Source organism: Melospiza melodia, unplaced genomic scaffold, assembly GCF_035770615.1.
Source record: "Melospiza melodia melodia isolate bMelMel2 unplaced genomic scaffold, bMelMel2.pri scaffold_48, whole genome shotgun sequence".
Classification (NCBI taxonomy): Eukaryota; Metazoa; Chordata; class Aves; order Passeriformes; family Passerellidae; genus Melospiza; species Melospiza melodia.
The window spans coordinates 3,932,687-3,958,418 of NW_026948796.1; the positions used below are offsets into that span (position 1 = coordinate 3,932,687).

Here is a 25,732-nt window from a genome sequence, read left to right on the forward strand (position 1 = left end):
TGGAACATTCAGCGGCCCAGCTACAGCAACCCCCAATGGGGCACAGGGCTCTCATGCTCACCACCATCACCCCCTCCGGGAATGACCAACTTTGTCGCCCAGCCAATGGCTCAATCAAACCCACCTGCACCTCAGGAATACCAAGAACAGCCCCCTGGGGGCGAAGCCCCTGGGTAGCTTTGGCCATGAAAGCATGGGAACGAGACCCATAGGTGGCCTTCGCCGCAAAGGTGGGCAAGCACCCACTGATCGTGCGGGCAGTGTGTTGTCTCCAGAACAGCTCCGACGACTCGGCCATCTGCCTTCCCTTTTGGGTGGACACAGGATCAGATGTCACCGTCATCCCAGACATACACTGGCCTCGACCATGGAAGCTAGAAGTAGCCCCCATGGTGGGCAGAGTCGGAGGGCTGTCCCGAGCCCACAAAAGCACCCAACCAGTAGCAATAACCCTCTGCACCGAGAGACGACCAGGAAGAACTATCTCCCTCACTACACACGTTATGTCGGATTGACCACCCTTGTTGGGGAGGGATGCCCTAGCCTTGCTGGACCTTAGGGTGACAAATTTATTCTAAGGGCCACTGTCGCATACCCGCCATTGCCCATCAAGCTAACTTGGAAATCAGTCAATCCGGTGTGGATCGAGCCGTGAATTACACAAGAATCATATAGAACCCTCCACCAGCCTATGGAATACCCTGATCTTCGTAATACCTAAACGGTCTGGTGAAGGCTTTAGTCTCCTGCACTACCTGCGGGAAGTGAACAAACGAATCCAGCCTATGGGCCCCATGCAAACTTCACTGCCCATGAACTCGATGATACCCAGAGGACAACCCTGTGCAGTGCTCGATATCAAAGACTGCTTCTTTTCTATTCCCCTGCACGAAGATGACAAGGAACGTTTCGCCTTCTCCATCGTCTTCCCAAATAGCCAGCGGCCCAACCTATGTTTCCAATGGAGGATGCTTCCACAAGGGATGGTCAACTCTCCCACCATCTGCCAGATCACAGTGGACCGAGCGCTAACACCAGTCCGAGAGAGTAATCCAACTGTGACCATCATGCAGTACATGGACGACATCCTGATCGCCGCGCCATCAACAAGACAAGTACACCAGCTGGTATCAACCATCTCTGAGACCTTAAAAACAAATGGCTTCAAGATAGCAAGTGCAAAAATAAAAAAGGGACTGTGCGTGACCTTCCTAGGAGTGGGAATCACAAGCTCCTACATAACTCCTCCCCAAATGAAAATCCGCCAGGACATCAAGACGCTCCATGACGTGTAGCAGCTGGTAGGGTCCTTACAGTGGCTCTGCAACATCGTCCTGATTCCTCCCAAAGTCATGGACCCTCTAAATGACCTCTTGAAAGGGAAGAACCCATGGGAGCAGAAAACCCTGACACCGGAAGCGATAAGCTCGCTCAACTTCATCGAACGTCAGATGTCAGAGAGCGTACTCACCAGATGGGATTCAAGTGCTCCAGTCGATCTGTATGTCCACTTTACAAAAAAGGGGGGAGTGGGAGCCTTAGCCCAAGGACCCCCCGACAAAGCCCAACCGATACTATGGGTGGTCTTGGGGAAACCATCGCGTGCCTTTTCCCCGGGAGTCGAGTGCCTCAGCAGCCTCATCATGAAAGGCAGGAAACTCACCCTAAGACATCTGGGCATTAAGCCTTCCAAGATATACTTGCCCTTCCGCAAACAGCTCTCTGTGCAGTCAACAATATCTGAATATCTATCCATGGCCCTTGCAGGCTTTGGAGGAGAGATTCGCTACGCAGAAAAACCCCCTTGGACTCGGCTGCTCACGGTCATCAATATCGACCTCCCACCAAAAGTAATCGACCGACCACAAGTAGGACCAACCATGTTCACGGACGCATCAACGCAGACCTCCACCGCAGTGGCAGTATGGCAGTCAGGAGAACAGTGGCAATGTGTCAAGGCAACCGACCCCACACTTTCAGTCCAACAGGTTGAAGCAGCAGCCGTAGGGCTAGCGTGCGGACTGTTCCCAGAAGAACACGTTAACATTGTGACTGACTCCATATTTGTGGCCAAGCTCTGCCTAGCCATGTCCGGACCAGGTGTGTCAGTGTCCACAGTGGCAACGATGCTGAAGGAAGCACTCTATTCACGGAAAGGCACCATATCAGTCATCCACGTCAACAGCCATGACCCGATCAAAGGATTCTACCAAATAGGCAACGACAAGGCTGACGCCGCCGCAAAAGGCGTATGGACACTGAAAGAAGCTCGTCAGTTGCACGAATCCCTTCACATTGGAGCTAAAGCGCTTGCAAAAAGGTGTGGGATTTCTAGCGCGGACGCAAAGCATGTCATCGCTACGTGCCCCCACTGCCAGAAGTCGCTGCTGTGGTCGAGTGGCATCAACCCCAGAGGCCTCAAAGCCTCAGAAATATGGAAGACAGACTTTACACAATGTCAGCTGTTGAGACCCCGAGCGTGGCTTGCAGTCACCGTAGATACGTACAGCGGCATGATTGTGGCCACACAGCATCTCAAGACTGATTCCAAAGCGACCATCCAACATTGGCTGACAGCCATGGCATGGCTTGGAGTGCCAAAACAAATCAAAACAGACAACAGCTCAAACTTCATTTCAACAGTGGTCCAAGCATTCGTCTCGAGATGGAACATCTCCTTGGTACTTGGCATCCCATACAACAGCACCGGACAAGCTATCGTCGAAAGAGCAAACCAGACTCTGAAAAATAAACTGGAAGTATTAGCAAAGGCAGAAGGCTTCACCAATGCCATTCCCCCAGGTGACCAGGCACGCATACTGGCAACTGCGCTGCTAGAGTCAAATCAATTCCCTAGGGGGGATGAAACAAACAGTCCAGCCCAGAGACACTGGGCCACTCGAGCACTAGAGAAAGGCCCACGGGTGGTGATCAAAAATTAACTAGGGGAGTGGGAACAAGGTTGGAGACTAGTGCTCACGGGGCGGGGCTATGCGGCCGTTAAAAAAGACGGGGACATTAAATAGTGTCCACTCAAATCTATTGAACCAGACCTTCAAAGAGAAACTCATGAGAATTGTGAGACTTTGTTAGCAGGACTGGATCTTTGGACGCCCCCGCAACCCATACGCCCCACTACCAGGAAAGAGAGAAGACCACCGGGCGACCAGACATCACCTGAGAAGCTCGCACCATCAAAATCAAAGCAGCAACGGTATCTCTGTGTGATCTTGTTTCTAGGGTTAGTAGGCGGAGGACAGGCAGACACAAAATATTACCCTCACCAGCCATTCAGGTGGGTTCTACGCCGTCTCTCAGGTGAGGGGGCCATCAAAGAAATGGTTACAGCCGACACCCCATCTTTCAAGTTCAGGTTGAAAGACATTTTTCCCATGCATACAGGGAACCCCAGATTTCAGGAGACAACAGTATTTGGGATCTACTGGTGCCCTGCTTCCAACCCAGGGAAAAGTTATTGTAATTATCCAGGGTATGGATATTGTGGATATTGGGGGTGTGAAACTATTGTGGTAAGCAATAGATGGACACCACAACAGCCTGATAAGTTCCTGCAAATTAAGTATACTCCGCATGGCTGTATCGAACAAAACTATGATAGGGAGGGGTATGCGCTTGCGCCCAGAGGCTTGAAACAGCACACCTGCACAGGCTATATAATGACAATCTTGCAGCTGACCCATGATGGCTGGGCCACGGGCAAAGTGTGGACAGCGTATGTTCATCTCACTCATCGCTACATCTGGGCGAACATACAAATTATCAGACTCCCAGCTCCAATATCCCAATCAGTCGGACCCAATCCGGTTCTAGCAATGAGTAGACCCAAGAAGGGGATTGCAGCTAAGGGCAGTTCTAATCACAAAACACAGATGTCGAAACTAGCCTCCCCATCCGATCTCTTAGCCAAACCAACCCTCTCCAATCCATTCTTAGGCGTGTTAAATGCGACCTTCTTATCGTTAAACCAATCCAACCCAAACTTCACAGAATCATGCTGGTTATGCTATGATGCACAACCCCCTTTTTACGAAATTGTTGCCTTCCATCTCCCATTCATCTTCTCAAAGTCAGACAATCCACGCAAATGCAGATGGGACACCCCCCGGAGAGGCATTGCCCTAAGTCAGGTTACGGGCCAAGGCAAATGCTTTGGAAATGCAACCTTGGCAAAGCAGATGGGCAACATCTGCAAGGAATTCGTCAGACTTAAGGGAGGGAAGTTCCAGTGGGTGATCTCAGCTGCATCGGGAATGTGGGTCTGTCAACGGTCTGGGGTAAGCCCATGTGTACTCCTTGACAAATTCGATCATTCTACCGACTTTTGTGTCCAAGTTCTAATTGTCCCCAGAGTCCTGTATCTCCAGGAAGAAGAGGTGTACCACTTGTTCGAGGAACCCGACCGGCTCCACAAACGAGAAGTGATAACAGGCATCACCATCGCAATGCTCCTTGGTTTAGGAGCTACCGGCGCTGCCACAGGCATCTCAGCCCTTGTAACACAACATCAGGGACTGGCACAACTGCAGATGACTGTCCACAAGAACTTGCAAAGGATCGAGAAATCCATCTCTTCCCCAGAAAAATCCCTTTCCTCGCTCTCAGAGGTTGTCCTCCAAAACAGCAGAGGACTGGACCTCTTGTACATGCAGCAAGGGGGCCTGTGTGCTGCCTTGAAATAGGAATGCTGCTTTTATGCAGACCACACTGGAGTCGTGAGAGACTCCACGGCCAAACTGAGAAATCAACTAAACCTAAGAAAAGTGGATAGAGAAGCTCAACAGGGCTGGTTCGAGTCGTGGTTCAACCAGTCCCCATGGCTCACCACCCTGATTTCTACCCTAATAGGCCCACTCACTATAATCTTACTAACCCTAATCTTTGGGCCTTGCATATTAAACAAACTGGTGTTATTCATTAAAAGGTGTTCAGAAATGGCTAACATTTTGTTTCTTGAGCGCCGACAATTACTTTAAGGCGAGCCAGTTACTAACACACTTGCAATTTTACACTAATCCTACTAACCCTTGAAATTTTGTAACCTCTACATTTTATAGCTTTGTAAGATTTTTACTAATCATGGGGGGGGGGAATGTGGAGAGTCAGGGATCTGCGTGTGGAAGATCTCGGGCTGTACGGTTAGATAGGAAGCCCCCCTCACCCTGCAGCCAGACCTCTGCTCCGTGCCTGGCCGCACCCAGCCGGACGTGAGCAGAAGGAAATGCCACTGACTGCCCAAGGCATAAAAACCCCTGAGACCACTCAATAAATGCCATTTGCTGCAATGTGCATTTGCTGCAAATGCACATTGGTGTCTGTAGCATGTGAACCGAGTGACCCTGGGCTTTGGGTCACCGTGCTGGACTCCAAACCAGGTCGCCACGCCGTAACGGCGACACCCAAGGAGAAAAAAAGATATGAACTTTTACCTCCCAAACCCATCTTCCCAGAGGCTCAAGCAGAATTCCTCTGGTTCCCAGAAATACAAAGAAATAGGGCTGAGAAGACCCTTTGCAGCTATGTGTTCATGCCCAAGACTTTTCTGATGCCATTTGGGTTTTGCCTTTTTTTCTTTTCTATCTTTTCTGTATTCTTTGCACATCAATTTAGAGCTCTGTAGGCTACTCAATTTGTGACTACTTTTCCCAGTCCTTTTCCATGGTCTTTGCCTAAGCAGAAAGACAAACTTCCAGATCTCCAAGCGTCAGGGGGTAGAAGGCCCCAGTGTTATCTTGGTTCTTCCTGGGACAGACCCCTGCAGGGAGCTGGTGGAATCACCATCTCTGCAAGCCTTTAAAAGAAGACTGGATGTGGCACTCAGTGCCGTGCTTTAGTTGGGGTATTAGGCCATAGGTTGGACTCAACCATCTTGAAAGTGTCTTCCAAGCCAGAGATTCTGTGATTCTGTGCCTGAGGCAGCTTTTCCTGCAGCCCTGCAACGGGCTGCGGGGGCCCTTGGCCAAGGATGGGGATCAGAGCTCATGACAAAGAAGCAAAGGGCTCAAGGCGAAGGCTGACAGGGCAGAGCTGCCCCAGCGCGGCCCAGAGCGAGCCTCATGTCCTCCTCCTCACCCTGTGCCCTCTGCGCTGCCCTTTGCGGCGCCGGCGGCTGCTCTCGCTGCAGGGCTCCAGGGCGTGCTGGGGGCTGGGCCCCTCATCTTTGGGAAGCGCCGGAGCCTCGGAGGCGAGCGGCTGCTGCTGTGGCCGGCAGGGGAGAGCTGCAGCTGCGGCCCTGGGCACTGCGAGCTGCCGCTATGGCCGGCTCCTGCCGCGGCTCCTGCCTCTGCTGCGGGCTCTGCTCCTGCCCTGTGCACACAGACACAGCCGAGGGCTGCCCGGCAGCTCCGTACCGTTCCACAGTGGGCCCGGCCGGGCTGCTGCTCTCTCTGCGGCCTCTGCCCGCCGCTGCCGGCCCCGCCGCGCTCCCGCCTGCCTCTGCCGCAGCTGGGCCCACACGGGAAGCAGCACATTGCGGCCGACCCGGAAAAGCCCTGCCCGCAAACCGCCCGCCACATCCTCGGCCTCAGGGCATAGGCTGCCGGCGTCCTCGCAGCTGCGAGCCGGCCCGGGCCGCCTGCTGGCCTCGGCCACAGCTCCCACCTGTGTCTCCACGGCCGCGGCTGCTCGGCACAGCGGGCTGAGCACAGCCAGCGCCAGCAGCAGCTCCTCACGGGCCCAGGCTCCAGGCCCTCCGAGCGCACCCAACCCCGAATTCAAGCCGTGAGGGGCTTGGCATCCCAATGCATCCCCTGGGGACAGCAGAGTCGGCCGCTGAGCTCAGCCCATGGTGACACCACCAAGTGACCAATGGAAAATTCACCAAATCCTCATCAGAGACACGACAAAACTCCCATGGTACCTGACAGCCTGAAGCAACTGCCAATTCCAGATCATTCCATCCATGTAGGAAGAGAGGCTTTTGCATTAAAGCAGAAAAGAGTTATCTAAAAGGAGGGCAGGAACAAACAACAAAGTTATTTGGACTCATGCTTCTTGTGTCTGTTAAAAAGGCCAAGAAAATGCACTCCTTGCTCTTCTGACACAGCTCTCTCTGTTCATAATGTGGGACAGCGAGTGCTGATGATGTGCAGGAGCTGATGCAAGGGACAGGGACGAGGATGTAGCAGGCACAGTGCCAAGCTGACAGAGGGATGATCTCTGGCAGTGGCACTGAAGGAGGAGAGTTTGCAGTCAGGACAGAAAATGGCTCTTTTATGAATAAGAAGCTTGACTAGGCCAATGTTCAAGCAGCAATCAGTTTATTATTTAATATGGTAAAGTATGAGCATTACAGCGCTGGGAACAATGGGGGAAGTTTTCTCTCCAACTGCACACCAACAATTGAGGGTTACAGGTATTTATAGGGGTACTCATCAGCTTTTTCAGCAGTTTCTATTTCCAATTTTTTTATTCATCAGCAATTCTTATTCCAAATTATTACATCACAATTCTATACACTTTTGTGATCTTAGTTTCTCAGGATGTATCTCAAAGGAGCATCCCCAGATGGTGATGGTCCAGTTTCCGAAAGAAGAAAGACGACTCCCATCTGGTGGGGTCCAGCTCCCCAGATGTGGGTCCACCTTTTAATTGCAGAGACTATAAATCTCATAACAGTTATGTCCAGCTTCCCTTTGGTCGAAACCATAAACCCTTGAGGTGATGATGTTCATCTTCCTTTCTCAAGCTGTTTTTCTCTGCTTCAATAAGGCGTGAGAGAAGCATATTTCATTTATATATATTCCAAAGCTATAGTTTCAAGGATACAAGTAATATTCTAAAATTATCCTTCAAAAGGTTATTATTGCAGAGCTTTTTATGGATTAAATGCAAGGAAAATGCAACATCTTTAACACCTTAATTCCAGTGCTCCTAAATCAACCAGGGTTAATTGCAGACAAAAGATAGGTTCAAAGGCCTTTTTCCATGCTTTATTTTCCTCAGTTATTATTAGAATTCACAGCTCTCCCATTGTCGGGGTCCACAAATTTCGCATTCACAAATACACACGTCGCCTGTTTGTACCTGACACAAAACACAGCTTTGCATCTCACACCAGGGACCCCACCAGGCCCCATCGGCTGCTGGGCAGGGCAGGGGAGGCTGCGGGGCTGAGGCCGGGCCGGGCCATGGCTGCAATTGGCAACATCTGGGCACTGCTGAACCCTGCCCTGCTGCCAGCCCGGCCCCAGCCAGGATCTGCCGGGCCCCAGGAGCAGCCCCGGGCCAGGCCGGCTTGGCCAAGATTCTGCCACTGTTGGGGTTCACCCGCAAGCCCCGGGCAGGAGGAGGAGAAGCCATCGGCCCTGGGCCGTGCTGCTGCTGTGCTCTGGCCTGGATGCTGAGATCCTGGCCCTGCCCCAGCGCAGCCCATCCTGACACAGCCCCAGCGCAGCCGCTGCAGAAACCTCCATCGTAAAACAGCTCCAGCTGCAAGCACCGAGCCCAGCCGGGGTCACGGAACCATCTGCAGGCCCCGGGTGAGATATGAACTCTTTCAGTGCTTCCATCCTCCCTCGAGTGAGAGAAAAGGACAAAGTGCAGGCTCATAGAGGAGCAATATGAAGACACCAAGGTCAGTAAAGACGAAGTTGAGTCCCAGATGGGAGGGATGAGGAGATGTCATTATCTTGGGGCTGAAATCCTCTTTTAAAGCTATGGAGAAGGATGTAATTGATACATCAGACTCTCTTTTTCCCTATAACGCACTAAAAATATGAGGAAACTACTTGTTCGGCAAAGCCTTCTATGGCAGCAGCTCTCTGGCCACAGAGAGAAACACAACTTTCTGAGGCATTATTTTGGAAAAGTCTTTGGAGAAGATAAGAAAAAAGAAAAAATTCTTAGCTTAACTTGCTGCACTTGATATTTTAAACAAGTTGAATGTGTTATGGAGATTTGTTTACCAAAGGATGGGTTCTTATTTAGCAAATGGTGATGATGTTTGGATTGGAGGATCATTTAAGTCCACATGTATCAAACTGGGGTATAAAAGTATGGGTTTCTTAATAAAGCTTATTGATCAGCCTTCTGTGAATCATTGAGTCAATGTCTATTATTGCCTGGCCGGGAGCCTTTAACATGACAGGCCTCTATGCTAAAGTAAGCAAATGTCGAAATAGCTGTGATCGCGTGAGAAGTTTGAACAGAGAAAGAGAGAAGAGTGTTGAGACCCTGTGCCCTCATGAAGAGAAGAAGATCTCTGTATTCAGAGATGAAGATAATTTCAGAAATACATGAAGAGGATATTTGCTCTTCAACAGCTCATCTTTAAACTAATACCCCATAAGCAGACATGGCCTATGAACACAGCTGTGGGAAAAGTTGTGGAAAAAATAGGAGAGACTTCACAATTGCAGGTTTGCCGGGCAGCTGCTATTCACTGAAATTGAGAGCAATGAGAGAATTATTTTCTTATGGAGAAGTCTCCATAGAAAGAAAGAGAGACTCCTCTACCCAAGAGAACTGAAGAAAGGCTCTTATAGAAGTGGTAAACTGACTGGAAATTTACGTTTTGTCTCATTACATTGTCAGTAACAAAGAAAAGGTTTTAGAGAGAGAAGTATTCTAAAAGTTTTGTTCTGATTCTTATTTCTCTTTCTTTGAGTTACTATTATTAATCTTTTCTTTATACCCTTTTAAAGTTTTGAGCCCACTTTGTCTTTCTCCTAATTCGATCTCACAGCAGAAATTCAGTAAGAATATTCTAGTGAGTGCACAGGTAATTAGCCAACACTGAATCCACCACACTAATTGATGCATTGGCCAAGAAATCTCATATTGGTGAACTAAAACCACTACAGAGACCTTCCTGATAAATTGCATGAGAGCAGAGGGAAATCAAGGCAGAGCCATGATTTGTCAGGACTTGTTTGATCCTAATGAGCCCTGTGGTGCATTTGGAGGTGAGTCCTGGAACCTCAGGGCATGAGAGGAGATTGCACAAACCTTTCCAGATGTCAAAGTCAGAGGAAACACTCAAAGTGTCTCAAAGCATGAATGGGTCCCACTGAGGTCCATCCCCAATGCAGGCTCCTCCTGGACTCCTTGGAGGAGTGAATTGGAGGCCAGGATGGCACTAAATGCTCTCAGAGATTCAGTGTGGAAAGGAAATTCCAAAGTATCTTAAAAACCTTGAGTATTTCAAATCATTGATGAGGCCCACTGAATGTCAGTACAGAGTTCTCAAGGGACTCATTAAAGCAGAAAAATGGGGCCATGATTGCAGAAACTTCTCATTGAGTTTGTATTAAAAGTGAAACACCAAGTACCTTAAAATACCTGAAGTACCTTGAGGCATTAATGAGCCCACTGAGTGTTGTTAATGACAAAGGCTCTCTGGGGACTCATTAAAGCAGATAATTGGAGGCCATGTTTGCAATAAACCTCTCAGAGACTCCAAGGCAAAAGCCAAACCTTAAGTCCTTTGAAAAACTCTGTGACCTTTAAGGAGCCCCTAGGGCCATTTCTGACCAAGACTCCCCAGGGAATCCTTCCAGTAGATCCTTGAGGCCACTGGGATGTTGGGTAGGGGGGGATGCTGATGGCAGGACAAGGGGCTGACAGTGCCCAGCCTGGCTGGGGCTGTGCCAGGAGGCCCCAGAGCCTCAGGACAAGGTGTCTCCTCACAGCCCTTGGTGGCACAGACCCTGCTGCTGTGCCCTAGGGCAGCAAGACCTGGCTTCTCTTTGTCCCCACCTGTCATCACTGCCTCCAGTTCTCTGCTCTGCCTGGGGCCTGGAGACACATTCTCTGTCGTCTCACTCAGTGGGACCCATTAAAACTTCAAGAAACTTTGGAGTTGGATTCCGACTTGGAGTTCTGGAGAGGTTTCTTCAGCTCCCTCTCAGGGACTGATATTCAGGGCCTGAGCACAAAGCCCCAGAGGCTCAATAAAGTCCTTGTGCTGTGTCTATGCTGCTGAGCTGGGCTGGGGTCCTGGCACAGAGGCAGCTCCTGTAGAGCTGTAGAACCAAGCAGAGCTTCAAAAGCACATTTGTCTTTATGAACAGCTCGTCTGCCAGCCCAGCAGGGCTGGGGCACTGCCGGCAGCCACCCGGGCACAGCACAGAGGCACAAAGAGCTTCAATCAGTCAGGGCTGGGAAGGTGCTGAGAAGTGCCTGGGGCAGAATCATTGCCAGCCCTTGGCACAGGAACCTCTGGCTGCAGGACAATGCAGCTGCAGCTCCTGGAGCCATCTCCTGCAGCTGGAACATCCCAATGCCTACAGACTCTGTGAGTACAACTCTGAGTATTTCTGGTGCAGGGGAGGTGAAATGCTCATGAAGCTCTGACATGCTTAGGGGTTCAGATCAGTCATGGAGTATTTCCAAGACAAGAATTTTGATAAGAACGAGGAAATTTCCAAAGATTTTGTATTCCATTTCATACTACTGGTTGATGGCAGGGAAGGGGGTATAAATATTAACGGCTGATTATGAATTTTGACTAGTGTCTGAGACATTCGAACTGTTCCTATTAGTGATCAATAGGTTCACAGGAGATGCCTAATGTGCTTGCAGCCACTCTGCCCATGGACAGCACAAGCATCAGCTTTTGCTCTTAACCATCAGGCTCAGTCTGAGCTGTCCTTTCTCCAAGCTGCAAATAGAACCTGCCCCCAGCCAGCGCCCTGCAAACAACCAGGGTTCTGTCAGTCCAAGGAGAGTGCACAGAGATTTGGGGTCTGTGAGTGCTGGCAGGGAGAGATCAGGCACAGGGAAACACCTGCAGGAAGGAAAATCTCCTGGATGCAGAGAGAAGATCAGGCAATAAGAGAAAACAAAACCCAGAAATGCTGTGGCAGGGAGAGTTTAGAGATCTTCACAGGAGCCCCTGCAGTGCAGCCCCTCCCTCTGAACAAGCCCCCTCCCTCCTGTGCCCCCAGCCAAGCCTCTGCCCTCAGGGCCAGGGCTCCAAGGCGTGCAGCCCCTCCTGTGCAGGCAGAGCTGCAGCAGAGCTGTGGGGCAGCTCTGCAGCCCCGGGCCCAGTTCCCTCTGTAGAGCACAGGGCTGGGAGCAGCTGCCCGGCACTGGGGGCTCTGGCTGGGGGCACAGCTCGCTCAGGGTGATGCTGGCCCCATTGTCCGGCTCTGGGCAATGCAGTCAGTGCAGCCAGGGAAGGAGCTGCATCTCCTTTCATCCAATACCATCATAAGGACACTTGGAAGTCTCCCTGAGATTTCAGTGCAAGCTGGGAGCTTCAATCCCGGATGCAGACCTGTCCGAGAGCATCTCGGAGTTATAAGATTAATGGAGAAAGGCAGAGGTTTTGTGACACGGAAAATGCTGCTGGGTTGGTGAAATGAGCAACATGAGTCCTTGGCTACAAGTATGAAGCTGGGCTGTGGTGGATCCATCTGCTCTCAGCATTACCTGGTGATATTTTATGGGCAGCATAAGAAAGTGATTATCCTTCACCTGCAATGGTTAAAGCCCAGAGAAACTCCAAAGAGAATAACATGACAGACCATCTCCCCTCACGCTCCACTCATCATCTTGCCTCAGGGAACTCACTCTGTTCTACCAGAGGGTAGCAGAAATACTGAGGGTTTGATATCCAAGAATACCAGGAGAGACATGGGGGAAGCTTAAAAAGAAAACCACAGAACTCTTAAATACAGAAGTGTTTCTGTGTGTATTTCAGGGGAGGGTATATGGGAAATATCTTTGATTTTGGTTCCAGATATCTCTTCTAACTCTTCACTGTCCTTTTCTCCATGAACAGGTCCCCATGTCCAGCCCCAGAAAATGTCCAACAGCAGCTCCATCAGCCATTTCCTCCTGCTGGCATTGGCAGACACGCGGCAGCTGCAGCTCCTGCACTTCTGCCTCTTGCTGGGCATCTTCCTGGCTGCCCTCCTGGGCAACGGCCTCATCATCAGCGCCGTAGCCTGCGGCCACCACCTGCACACGCCCATGTTCTTCTTCCTGCTCAACCTGGCCCTCAGCGATCTGGGCTCCATCTGCACCACTGTCCCCAAAGCCATGCACAATTCCCTCTGGGACACCAGGGACATCTCCTACTCTGGATGTGCTGCACAGCTCTTTTTCTTTCTGTTCTTCATCTCAACAGAGTATTTCCTCCTGACCATCATGTCCTACGACCGCTATGTGTCCATCTGCAAACCCCTGCACTACGGGACCCTCCTGGACAGCAGAGCTTCTGCCCACATGGCAGCAGCTGCCTGGGCCAGTGCCTTTCTCTATTCACTGCTGCACACAGCCAATACATTTTCCTTGCCCCTGTGCCATGGCAATGCCCTGGGCCAGTTCTTCTGTGAAATCCCACAGATCCTCAAGCTCTCCTGCTCCAAATCCTACCTCAGGGAACTTGGGCTTCTTGCTGTTAGTGTGTGTTTGGTATTTGGTTGTTTTGTGTTCATTGTTGTTACCTATGTACAGATTTTCAGGGCTGTGCTGAGGATCCCCTCTGAGCAGGGACGGCACAAAGCCTTTTCCACCTGCCTCCCTCACTTGGCGGTAGTTTCCCTGTTTGTCAGCACTTCTGCATTTGTTTACCTGAAGCCCCCCTCCATCTCCTCCCCACCCCTGGATCTGGCCCTGTCAGTTCTGTACTCGGTGGTGCCTCCAGCCCTGAACGCCCTCATCTACAGCCTGAGGAATCAGGAGCTCAAGGCTGCAGTGTGGACACTGATGACTGGATGCTTTCAGGAACATTAAAGTGTTGGTCAATTACTTCAAATCACTTGTAATAAAACTCATGTTTGATACTTACTGATGGTTTCATTTTGGAGATCTGTTTGCTTTGTTTTAATTTTTTCATATTGTCAACAAAGTAAAGCCATTCCTTGTGCCATTTCTCATTTTGTTTCTCTCCACATTCCCTATGGCCACAGAATCTCTCAATGAGGGGCTGTGCTCTTGGTGCCTTTAAAGGATGCAAAGGATCTCCCAGCCGAGTTTTCTGCAGAGATGCCCTTTTGTTGCCTTCTCTGGAACTGCAGCAGCAATGTCTGTGTGCAGAGCTGGGGGCAGATCAGTGTTGGCCCAGCAGCTGTGCCCAGCAGCACTTGGTGTTGCCAGTGCTGCTGCCATGGCCCTGCCCTGGTGCCCTGGTGGCCCTGGTGTTGCTGCAGGGCCTGAGTGCTCTCGGGGCCGGGCACAGTCCTGGGGGTGGCAGTGCCGGGGCTGCAGCAACGACAGGCAAAGTAATATAATTAATTTGTAATATAAATAATTTGTAATATAAATAATCTTTGATTGTTCTTTTGGCCTTGTTCTTTTTTCCCCTGTGTTTTAGTTTTTCAATATTGTCCATAAAGTAAAACCCTTGTTTTGCCATCTCTCGTTTTGTTTTTCTCCACCTTCCCTGGAGCCACTGACTGTGTCAATGAGGAGTTGCACTCTTGGTGGCTTTAACAGAACTAAAGGATGTCCCAGCAAAGTTTTCTGCAGAGATGCCCTTTTGTTGCCTTCTGTGGAGCTGCAGCAGCAATGTCTGCGTGCAGAGCTGGGGGCAGATCAGAGTTGAGTACAGCAGCTCTGCTCCTGCTGGCCACACCATTCTTGATCCAGGCCAGGAGCCATTGGCCTGCTTGCCCACCTGGGCACCCTATTAGCTCATGTCCAGCCTGCTGTCCATCAGTCCCTGCAGGTCCTTTTCTGCCTGGCTGCTGTCCAGCCACTCTATCCCCAGCCTGTAGCACTGTGGCCAAAGTGCAGGACCTGGCACTTGGACTTGTTAAACCTCACCTTGTTGGATTTGGGCCCTGGATCTAGCCTGTCCAGGGCCCTGTGCCGAGCCCTCCTATGCTCCCACAGATCAACACTCACATCTAGCTTGGTGTCATCTGCAAATATGTCCTTGGTTCCATGGGACCCCTCAGTGTCACAATGACCTCTTGGTCACACCAGGCCCTGCACTGTCACACTGGTCTCCTTGGTTCCATGGGACCCCAAAATGTGACAATTGCCTCCTTGATTCCATGAGGTTCACAGTGTCACAATCTTGTCATTGGTGCTGCAGTTTCACAGTGGCCCCTTAGTTCCATGGGGCCCCATGGTGTCACAATGACCCCATGGTGACATGAGGTCCCACACTGTCACCATGGTCTCTGTGGTTCCACAAGTCTCCTCAGTGACACAATGGACTCCTTGTTTCCATGAGGCCATACAGTGTCACAACGTTCTTCCAGATTCCTTGAGGCCTCCTCGTGTCACAGTGGCCCCTTGGTTACACAGGATCCTGCAGTGTCACAATGTCCCCTTGGTTCCATGATGTCCCGCAGTGTCAGAACAGCCCCTTAGTTCCACTGGGCCCTGCAATCTCCCAATGGTCTCCTTGGTTTTGCAGTGTCAAAATGGTGAAACCCCTTGGTTACACAGGATCCTGCAGTGTCATAATGTCCGCTTGGTTCCACTGGGCCCTGGAGTCTCCCAATAGTCTCCTTGGTTTTGCAGTGTCAAAATGGTGAAACCCCTTGGGTACACAAGGCCCTGCAGTGTCACAATGGCCTCTGTGGTTCCACGAGGACCCAGAGTGTCACAGTGCACTCCCAGGCTCCATTTGACCCCACAGTACCACAATGGACCCCTGGTTCTGTGGGGCTGCACAGTGTCACCATGGTCCTCTCAGTTCCACAAGGCCCTGCAGTGTCACAATGGCCCCAGAGTGTCCCAATTATCACAGAATGACAGAATCAAATAGGCTGGAAAAGACCTTTGGGATCATCAAGCCCAATCAATGCCCTAATACTGCCTTGTCACCCAGACCATGTCACTGAGTGCCACTGGAGAGGGACAGTGACTCTAACACCTCCCTCCTGGCCAGCCCATTCCAATGCCCACTCACCCTTTCTCTGAAGAACTTCCTATTGTCCAGCCTAACACTCCCCTGGTGCAGCTTAAGGCTGTGTCTTCTTGTCCTGCTCTCCAGCAGATCCACACTCACACCCAGTTTGGTGCCATCTGCAATTTTTGAATAGTGGACTCAATCCCGTCACCCAGATCATTAGTGAAGATATTAAACAGGACTGGGCCCAACACAGATCCCTGGGGGACACCACCAGTGCCTGGACACCAGCTGGGTGCAGAACCATCTCAACCACTCTCTGGACCCAGCCTCCAGCCAGCTCTTAAATCTCCCAGCGAGGAGGGAACCTGCCCAAGCCATGGGCTGCAGCTTTTCCAGGGAAAAATGCTGTCAGAGACAGTGTAAAAGGCTTTGCTGGAATCCAGGCATACAACACCCACAGCCTTTCCTGCATCCACAGGTGAGTCACCTGGTCATAAAAGGAGACCAGGTTGGTCAGGCAGGACCTGCCACCCCTAAATCCACGCTGGCTGGCTCTGATCCCTCGGCCATCCTGTGGGTGCCCTGTGATGGCACTCAAGGTGATCTGTTCCATAACCTTGCCCGGCACCCAGGTCAGGCTGATAGGCCTGGCGCTCCCCAGCTCCTCCTTCCATCTCTTCTTGGGGATGGGCTCACACTGGCACCTCCAGTGCTCTGGGACCTCCCTGCTGAGCCAGCACTGATGGTAAATGATGGAGAGCAGCCTGGGGAGCTCACCCACCAGCTCCCTCATCCCCCTAGGATGGATTCCGTCTAATCTCATACACCTGTGAGCACCTGAGTGGCTCAGCAGGTCACCAGCTGCTTCCTCCTGGATTACAGGGGGCTGTTCTGCTCCCTGTGCCCATCTGCCAGCTCAGGAGAACACTTGTCCTGAGGACAACCTGTCCTAGTATTGAAAATTGAGACAAACAAGGTGTTAAGCAGTTCAGCCATTTCCTTATCTTTAGTTACTATCTCCTCCACTGCATCCAATAAAGAGTAGAGGTTCTCCTTCTCCCTCCTTTTGCTAAAACATTTTTATACAAACTTTTTTTTTTTTACAGGATGGGGTAGGTTAAGTTTTGATTGAGCTTTCACTGCTCTGATGTTTTTTCTGATAACCTAAAGACATCCTTAAACACTTCCTGCAGTGCCAGTCCTTTTTTTCCTTGAGTTCCCACAAAAGCTCCATGCCCAGCCTGGCCAGTCATTTTTCTCACTAGCTCATCTTTTGCCACACTGGGACAGGCTGCTCCTTCCCCCTTAAGATTACTTCCTTGAAATGTGTCCATCCTTCCTGGACCCATTTGTTTTTAAGGCAGCTTTCCTTCGAAAAATCATGACCCGATTCAGTACTCCCTAAATCTGCATCCTAAATAGGCCAAAGGCTGCCCTTCCTAATTCCAGTGGAGAAGTTTTGTTGCTGCTCCTCCTTCTTTCACAGAACTATGAAAACTTCATTATTTCATGGTCACTGTGCCCCAGGCAGCCTCCGAGCCCCACATCTGCCACCAGCCCTTCTCTGTTTGTGAACAGCAGGAGACTGAGCTTTCCCTGGCAATGGGAGTGTTACGAAAAATTTGGTGAAACAGAAAACTCCTTAACCCCAGTGTAGCATTAAGAAGCAGCATTCTTTAATCAGCCAGATGCACTGGTGGTAGCTCCTCCCAAAGCCCTGCATGCTAAGCACAGGAAAGTTTCTGTCTATTTTCTGTATTTTGCACACATATTCACTGATTGTCCTGGACTAAACATATATATGATAATCATTTCCCCAAAATCAATAACATATTTCCCCTGCCCTTCACCCATGTGTTCTTCTGCCCTTCACCCATGTGTTCTTCTGCCCTGGGGGTCTCTCTGGTGGTCCCTGGTACTCATGGACCCCAATGTTCCAGTGGGCCTGGCTGAGCTGGCAGGACACTGAGGCTGCTGAACTTCCAGTTCCCCTTCTCACACAATGGGCATTGTGTGGCTTCCATAGGCCTGGGGTTGTGGAGAAAAAGTTCCTGGTGTTAGCTCACCTGTTGCAATTTATCATCTGGTAACATGAGGTCACAGAGTGGTTTATGTGAGGTCATGGAGAAACTACAGCATCATAGAGACCCTCTGTGACATCACAGAGCCAGCTGTGACATCACAGAGCAGGCTGTGACATCCCAGCAGGGCTCTGTCAGGTCACTGGGTTGGTCACTCTGCCCCAGCTCCCCCTCACAGTTTCTCCCAACAAGTCCAATGCTGTTCATGCCCAGCAGGGTCCCTGTCCCCTGGAATCCTCCCGGCCCACCTGGAGCCACAGCCTCCACCAAAGGATGTTCCACAGGATCTGCCTCAGAGCCTGACACGGGGACAAGGGGCCAGAGCTGTGTGACCAGGATACCAAGGACGTGGATTATCCAGGTCACTGTGGCCAGGGTTGGGTTCCCCAGGGCAGGAAAGATGTCTGGCAGCTGGAGCAGGGTCTGGGAAGGGCCTCCAAGGTGGGGCTGGAGCCCTTGGGCTGTGAGCAGAGGCTGAGGGAGCTGGGCTTGTCCAGCCTGGAGCAGGGAAGGTTGAGGGGTTCCTCATCCCAGCCTGGCAGTGCCAGCGAGGAAGGGATGGAGAACACAGAGCCAGGCTCTTCACCGGGGGGCCTGTGGGAAGACAAAAGCCAATGGGTGGAAGGGGAAAGAGGGGAGATCAGCCAGGACAGGAAGAGATGAAATGAGTCAGGCTGGTTTCAGCATTTCCTCACCACCAAAAGCTGCCTGACTTCCCTTTCTCCATCCCCCACTGACAGCTTTGCAAATCAGGAATCGTTCGAGCTGTTTCACACCCACTCCAGGATAAGCATCCTGATACAAGAACGTAATTGTGTTTACATTGATCATAGAACCATGTTTGTCTAAATAATTTTAGTATGGAAATCACTTGGGGATGGTGGACTCGTCAGATACTGCTGGATGTTGCGCATTGCTCAGGGAAGAGCTGTGATTGTTATTAAATTGTATCCTGTTCAACTATGATCTGTTGGCCATGAAGAGAAGCTTTCTGTGCCTCTGAGTCTCACCAGTTCCTGACCCCCAAAGGACACAAACGTGATGAGTTGTGGTTCCCACCCCAGTGGTGGCACTTGGACCTCCCTCCATAGCCAGAGCAGAGCTCCCTTGTCCTATAAAGTCCCTGGCAATGCAGGGATGAAGGAAACAGGACAGGCTCTGGGGATCAGGGGCAGGGCATGGGCAGGGAGGAGAATGATTTCTGCATTTGATGGAGCTGTGCCTTCCCTTGCCTTTGCTGGCTGACAAGAAATGAACATCCCTTTGTGTCTCGGGCAGTTCCTTCTCCAAGGAAAGCAGGTGGGAGTTGGAGCCAAGGAGCTGAAAGTTGCAGGTGCAGCCTGGGCTGGAGGGACCTCAGATTTGCACAAGGCTGCTCTGAGTGCCAGGGCTTGGATGGGGGAAATGGTGGGGTGGGAGTAGGGACAGAGTCTGATTAATTGTCAGCCACAAAGTGTCTTGATTTTTGTATCTATTCAAACTGCATGAGGAGGTGCTTGGATTCGGTGTCGATTGGAGACTGCATATATCAATGAATTAACAGGGGAAAAAAAATAAACAGGATCTAAGAAATCTTTTCTTGCTGTCTTTTTAAATATCAGGTATTCACTTTAAATACTCTACTGAGATCTACTTAACTACAAATGATTTGGAAACTGAAATCAAATTATTCCCAGAGACTTGGCTTGTTAAAGTGTTCTGAATGTCAATGAGCCCTGGGGCACTAAATTCCTGCACTGAAGAGCTGAAGGCTGAACAAGCCTCTGGAGTTGTAAAATTCAGCAGCAGCCTCCAAGTTGCTGAGGATGTCAGCAGCCCCCACTGAGGCCATCCCTGCCCAGAGACCGTGGGGGAATGGGCAGACAAGGAGAGCGTCCCTGGGGCTGGGGCAGCACAACGCAGAGGCACCAGCGGCTCCAGCTGGGAAATGGAGTGTGGAATGTGGCTGGGAAAGCCTTGCCTGGGCTGTGCCAAGCAGGACAGACAAGCCCTGATCCCCAACCACTAAACAACTCTCTCAAGGAGACATTTAAAAGGAATTACAATTATTTGTGTTCTCTGAGTTGGACACACTGCAGAAATTCTGGCAAGAGATCCTCAGGAGCTTAAAAGAACAAAACAGCCTTTACTAGTAATATTAGAAAATTATGGAAACTTGGCAAATGGTTTAATATGACATTAAATGAAAAAAAACCAAACCACTTATCAAAGCTTTAAACTGGACCATGCACCTTCACAAACTCTAAGTCTGTGCAGTTTTAAGTTACTCAAGATTTGCAAGAGAACAGAAATAGAAGAAATAGACACAGAAAGAGATAAACAAAAAATATATAGAGAAGCACACACACAGCTATCAAGTGCTGGATTCCAGATGGAAAATTCCAAGTTCAGATGGAAATTCCAAGAGGAGGTAGGATCAAGATGTGTGCTTGCCTTGTGGTCAGTCTTCAATACTTCTTGGTCTTCCTGGGCCCTTCCCCCAAGTGGGATTTGGGCTCATTTGGTGCCTCAGGAGCTGGGCTGGGGGCTGCAGAGGTGGCTGTGGAGCATTGCCTGTGCTGTGCCAGGGACTGGCAGGCACTGCTGGGCTGGGATAGAGGCTCTGGGGGGATTGGGGTTCCAGGGCATGGCAGGGCTGTGTTTATAGGGCAGGGCAAGGCTGGACCTGCCCCTTCCTCCCCTGAGCACAAAATATTTTGAGGCAACAATCTCCTCCAGTTTGTCACAACAGGCAATGTTGGCAGTGAAATCCCAATTCTGTCCATAGGTGCCTGGAGGAGAACAGTTCTTTTCCATTGGGAAGGAAAGCACGGAGTACTAGTGTTTCAGAAGCAGATGACAAGAGACTCGTAATGTTCCAAGCTCAGCTGGACCAGTCAGGTGGCCCCTGGGAGGCCAAACCAGCAAGACCTGTTCCATCTTCCCTTGGTTTTATTGGGCCCTATAGTGTCACAATCGTGGCTTGGATCGATGAGGCCCCACAGTGCCATAATGGTGTCTTGTTTCCATGGGGTCCAGCACTGTCACAGTGTCCCCTAGGCTCCACAAGGCCCTGAAGTGTCACAATGGTCCCACTGATTCCATGAGCCCTTGCAGTGTCACAATGGTCTCTGTGGTTCCCCAGGCCCCACAATATCACAGGACTCCTCTGTTCCACGAGGCCTGCAATGTCACAATGGACCTTTGGACCCTGGGATTTTGCTGTGTCACAATGGTCTTCTTTCGCTCCACAGTGTCCCAATGGACCACTGATGACACGAGGCCCTGCAATGTCACAATGGACCTTTGGTTCCGTGCAGCCCTGCAGTGTCACAAAGGCCTCTTGGTTTCACAAGGCCCCACAGTATCACAATGGTCCTCTTGGTTCTCAGGGGACTCCCAGGGTCACAATGGTCTCACTGGTTCCATGAGGCCTCACAGTGACAAAACGCTTTGCTTATTCCATGGTGCCCCACACTGTCACAATGGTCTCCTTCATTCCATGAGTCTGTGAAATATCCTGATGGTTCCATGGTTCCATGAGTTCTTGCAATGTCACAGTTTGGACCCTTTGCTCCATGGAGTCTGGCAGTGTCACAATGGCCCCTTGGTTCCATGACATCCCAAAGTGTCACAATTCAATGACAAAAGTGTCACAAGGATCTCCACAGTCTGAGGAGTCCCCGCAGTGTCACAATGGACCCTTGGTTCGATGGGGCCTCTCAGTGTCACAATGATCCCTACATTTCATGGAGCCACACAGTGTCAGTACAGTCCCCTTGGTTCCATGAGGCTCAGCAATGTCACAGTGGTCTCCATGATTCCATGAGGCCTCACAGAGTCACAAGGTGTCAATGGTCCCTTGGTCTCACAGGGCCCCACAGTGTCACAATGGTCCCTTGGTCTCACAGGGCCCCACAGTGTCACAATGGTCCCTTGGTTCCATGGGCCCTCTGCTGCTGTGGTCCCCCGTCCCATTCTCAGGCCACCCTGCCAGCTCAGAAATGCTCCTTAGGCCTCAGCCTTGGCCAACAGCACCTGGGCTCAGCTCCTCTGCAGCTCATCACAAACTCTGTCTGCTCCAGGCACTGCTGCTGCCCAACCAGCTCCTGGTTCCTTTAGGAGGAGTCCTGGGAACTGTTTTTGTTCCCTCAGCGGCACAACATCCCTGTTCTCACACTGCTAAAGAAAGCAGTTGATGCCAAGTGCGCCCAGGATGAACCATTGCTGGGACTGAAGCCCCTCTCTTGGGGCCCTGCACACAACGCTCCAAAAGGAGCCCTTGGAGCTCTCCTGGGCCAGCCACTCCCTCTGAGTGGGGCCTCTCCCAGCCGGGAACTCTCCTGTTTGCTGCACTCGGTGATCCTGAACAATGACGGAGCCTGGGCTGATCCTCCCACTCCTCCAGGCTTAACCCTTCACCTGCTGGGGAGATGCCAAAGGATCCACGGGGAGCATTTCCTGCCCTCGGTGGAATTGCTCACAGGTGCCTTGCACTGACTCTTTGTGTCTGTGTGCACACAGGAGTGCCTGTGCTGGGGAAATGTGGCAGAAATGCTGCTCTCGGAGGAGTCAGAGTGCCTTGGATAGCTGAGTCAGTAAGGCCTGTAGGTCAGGTTACATCATGAGAAATAAGTTAAATTGTGTTAAGAGGTTTTTTTGCAAAGTCAAGTTTAATAGGTTATAAGTTGAATATTTTTTAATGGTATTCCACTATTAAATCATTAAGTCATAGTTTATAAGTTAGGTTAAATAGTGTTAAGTGCTGTTCTTTTGCTAAATTGTCAAGTTGAAGGTATCAGTTAAGGTTAAGGTGTAAGTTGAGTCCTGTTAAGTTTGAGCTCTGTTAAGCTTTTATCCCTTTATTCCTTTTATCCTTGCCCTCACTGTCCTTGTTTCACACACACACACACAGACACACAGACACACAGACACACAGACACACACACACACAGACACACACACACACAGAGGGACAATTCTTGGTTAATTTCTGGTTTAATTGCCATTATTTTGTTTGGTTTTGTTGTTGCTTTGTTTCCTTGGTGTGCCTGAAGTGTCCAATCAGGATCAGAGTGACTCTTGCCAAGGAGCTCTGTGCTGCTGCTGCTTAATATTAAATCTGGTTTTTGCTGATCCCTTGCCAGGGACATTTTCAGCGCTCTCAAGGCCTCGTTTGTAACAGGGTGAAGGAGCCCTGGCCCAGGCTCTGGCCCTGGGGGACACGGGGACGCTGCCGGAGGGTCCCTGTCCCCCTGTGCCACCCCCAGGGCCCCGGCCCCCCGTCCCCGTGTCAGGCTCTGGGGTCGATCTCGTGGAACATCCTCTGGGGGAGGCTGCGGCGCTGGGGCCAGGGGGACCCGGGGGGACAGGGGACCCCGCTGTGCACGAGCAGGGTTGGACTGCTCTGGGGGAACTGTGAGGGGGGCCGGGGCAGAGTGACCTCGCCAGCGACCTCACACAGCCCCTGTGATGTTACACAGCCCCTGTGGTTTCACACTGCCACCTGTGATGTCACACTGCCCCTGTGATGTCACACTGCCACCTGTGATGTCACAGGCCACATGTGATGTCACACAGCTCTCTGTGATGTCACAGGCTACCTGTGATTTCATACAAGCTCCTGTGATGTCCCCAACCACTCTGTTATGTCACACAGGATCTATATGAAGTCATTCAGGTGCTGTGTGATGTCACAAAGCAGCTCTGTGATGTCAAGGTCACCCTGTGATGTCACAGCCTTGTCAGTGATGTCACAGCCTTCTCTGTAACATCACACAGCTGCTCTGTGATATCATACTCGATGTCACAGAGCCGCCATCTATGATGTCACAGCTAGCTCTGTGATGTCACAACCCCCTCAGTGCTGTCACACAGCCCCTTGCTGACATCCCACCTGCTCTGTGCCTCTGTGACACAGCCCCAGAGGTGCTGCTGTGACACAGCCCCCTAGGGGACATTCCACAGCCCCTGCCAGTGCTGAGCCCCTGTGAGCTCTGTCTGTGCCCTGCTGGTGTCCCTGAGGGGCCCTGGCAGTGCCCCAGCCCTCCTGGGCTGTGCACAGGAGCTGCTCCTGGCCAGAGCTGTCTCTCTGCAGCACTGTCCTTGCCAGGAACTGCCTCTGGGCCAGGAGCCCAGCCCAACTCAGCAGCACAGACACAGCACAGGGACTTTAATGACTCTCTGGGGCTTTGGTGCTCTTTGCATCAGACACAGGGCCTCAGAGTGTGCTCAAAGACTTCTGAAGAGCTCAAAGTAAGATTAAAATACTGAAGTTTCTTGTACTTTAAAGAGATCCCTGTGAGGGACAGGACTGAGAAAGTGTCCCCAGGTTCCAGGAAGAGCAGAACACTGGAGGCAGTGATGGCAGCTGGGGACAAGCAAGTGAAATGTGTCTCTGGTGCTGAGCACACCTGGATGTGTTTCAGGAATGCAAAGGGCCCAGGCCTGGGCCCCAGCCCCTGGCCAGGCAGATCCTGTCCCTCCCTCCTTGCTCAGGGCTCTTCCCAGGATGGGCACTGGCATGAGGGGATGTGCAATGCCAAGGGCAGGAGCATGGGGTGGCCCCTGCCAGGCTGCTGAGCAGGGACAAGGAGGCAATGAGGCCCCAGCCCTGCAAGGGTCACTTGTCCCCTCATGGCCTCAGGCCCAGGCCCAGCAGCCATGGCCAAAGTGCTGCCCAAGTTGGCTCTGGCAGGGCTGTCTTGCAGCTGCTGCCCATCCCTGTGCCCTGTGCAGCCCAGGCTGTCCCACGGTGTCCCTGCCCTGCGCCTCTGTCCCTCCAGGCTGTCGGCATCCCCCGGCTGCCCCACCTGGCTGGGCCCTTCCTTTGCTGACAGCTCTTCCTCCTGCCTGCCTCTGCCTGCCCACACAGAGCCTTGGGCTGCTCCAGGCTCCTGCTGGGGACGTGCTGCACCCCAGCCCTGCCCTGCCAGGGAAATTCCTTTCTCCTGGTGCTAGTTTGGGCCTCCCCAGCTGCTCTTGGTATTAATTCTTTCTCTCTCTGGCTGTTTTCCACTATGTCAAAAGGATCCACCATCCCTGAAATCTCCCTTTAAACACTCTCATGTCTCAGCTCCACTGTCTTCAGTCTCCACCCCACAGAGCACAGAGCTCCTTTGTCCCTATACAGTGCTCATGTGCCCAAGGCCTCCAAACCCCTTCTTGGGACATCTCTGGGCCCTTTCCAAGGTGCTTCCAAATGAAAACATTCAGCTTATAGTCTAAGAAAATCACCAGAGGACAGGGCCAGCCTGACCTGACTGTCCTAGCTAATTTTGTCTGGGAGCAATCCTTAGATATACAGAATTTGGGAGGCCAAATTCTAATTTTGGCCATGGTCCCTGGACAAGAAGGCTTGTTGTTTTCCATAGGAATGAAGGAACAGAGCCCCTCTGTTTCAGGGGCAGATGAATGGTGGCCATCAGAGGCCTAGGCCAGTCAGCCCTCTCTGTCCTGGCAGCTTTTGTCTGAAAGCAACCCTTGGATATCAGGAATCTGGGAGGTGGAACCCTAATTTTGGCCATTTCTGCATAGATAAGGATGGTTCTTTTCCATAGGAAGGAAAGCACCCAGCCCCAGTGTTTGGACAGCAGGGGAGAGGCAGCCCCCAGGAGGCCAAGGGCAGCCAGACCTGTCTGTGCTGGCAGCTTTCACCTGGTAGCAATCCTTGGATGTATGGAGTTTTGGAGGTGGAATCCCAGTTTTGGCCATGGTCAAGTTGGGTGTTTTTTCCCACAGGAAAGTAAAGCACAAAGTCCAAGTGTTTTGGAAGCAGATGAGAGGTGGCCACCCTCAGGCCAAGCCAGCCACACCTGTCTCTCCTGGCACCTTTTGTCTAGGGGCTATGCTTGGACATTGGGCATTTTGGAAGTGGAATCTCAGTTTTGGCCATGGG

General features: G+C 51.4%; 1 pseudogene; it reads left to right on the plus strand.

Moving 5' to 3' along the window:
- Positions 1-1,352: 1,352 nt before the first annotated feature.
- The window catches only part of LOC134413699 (serine/threonine-protein kinase pim-1-like), a 160,777-nt pseudogene continuing 136,397 nt past the window's right edge, over positions 1,353-25,732 (plus strand).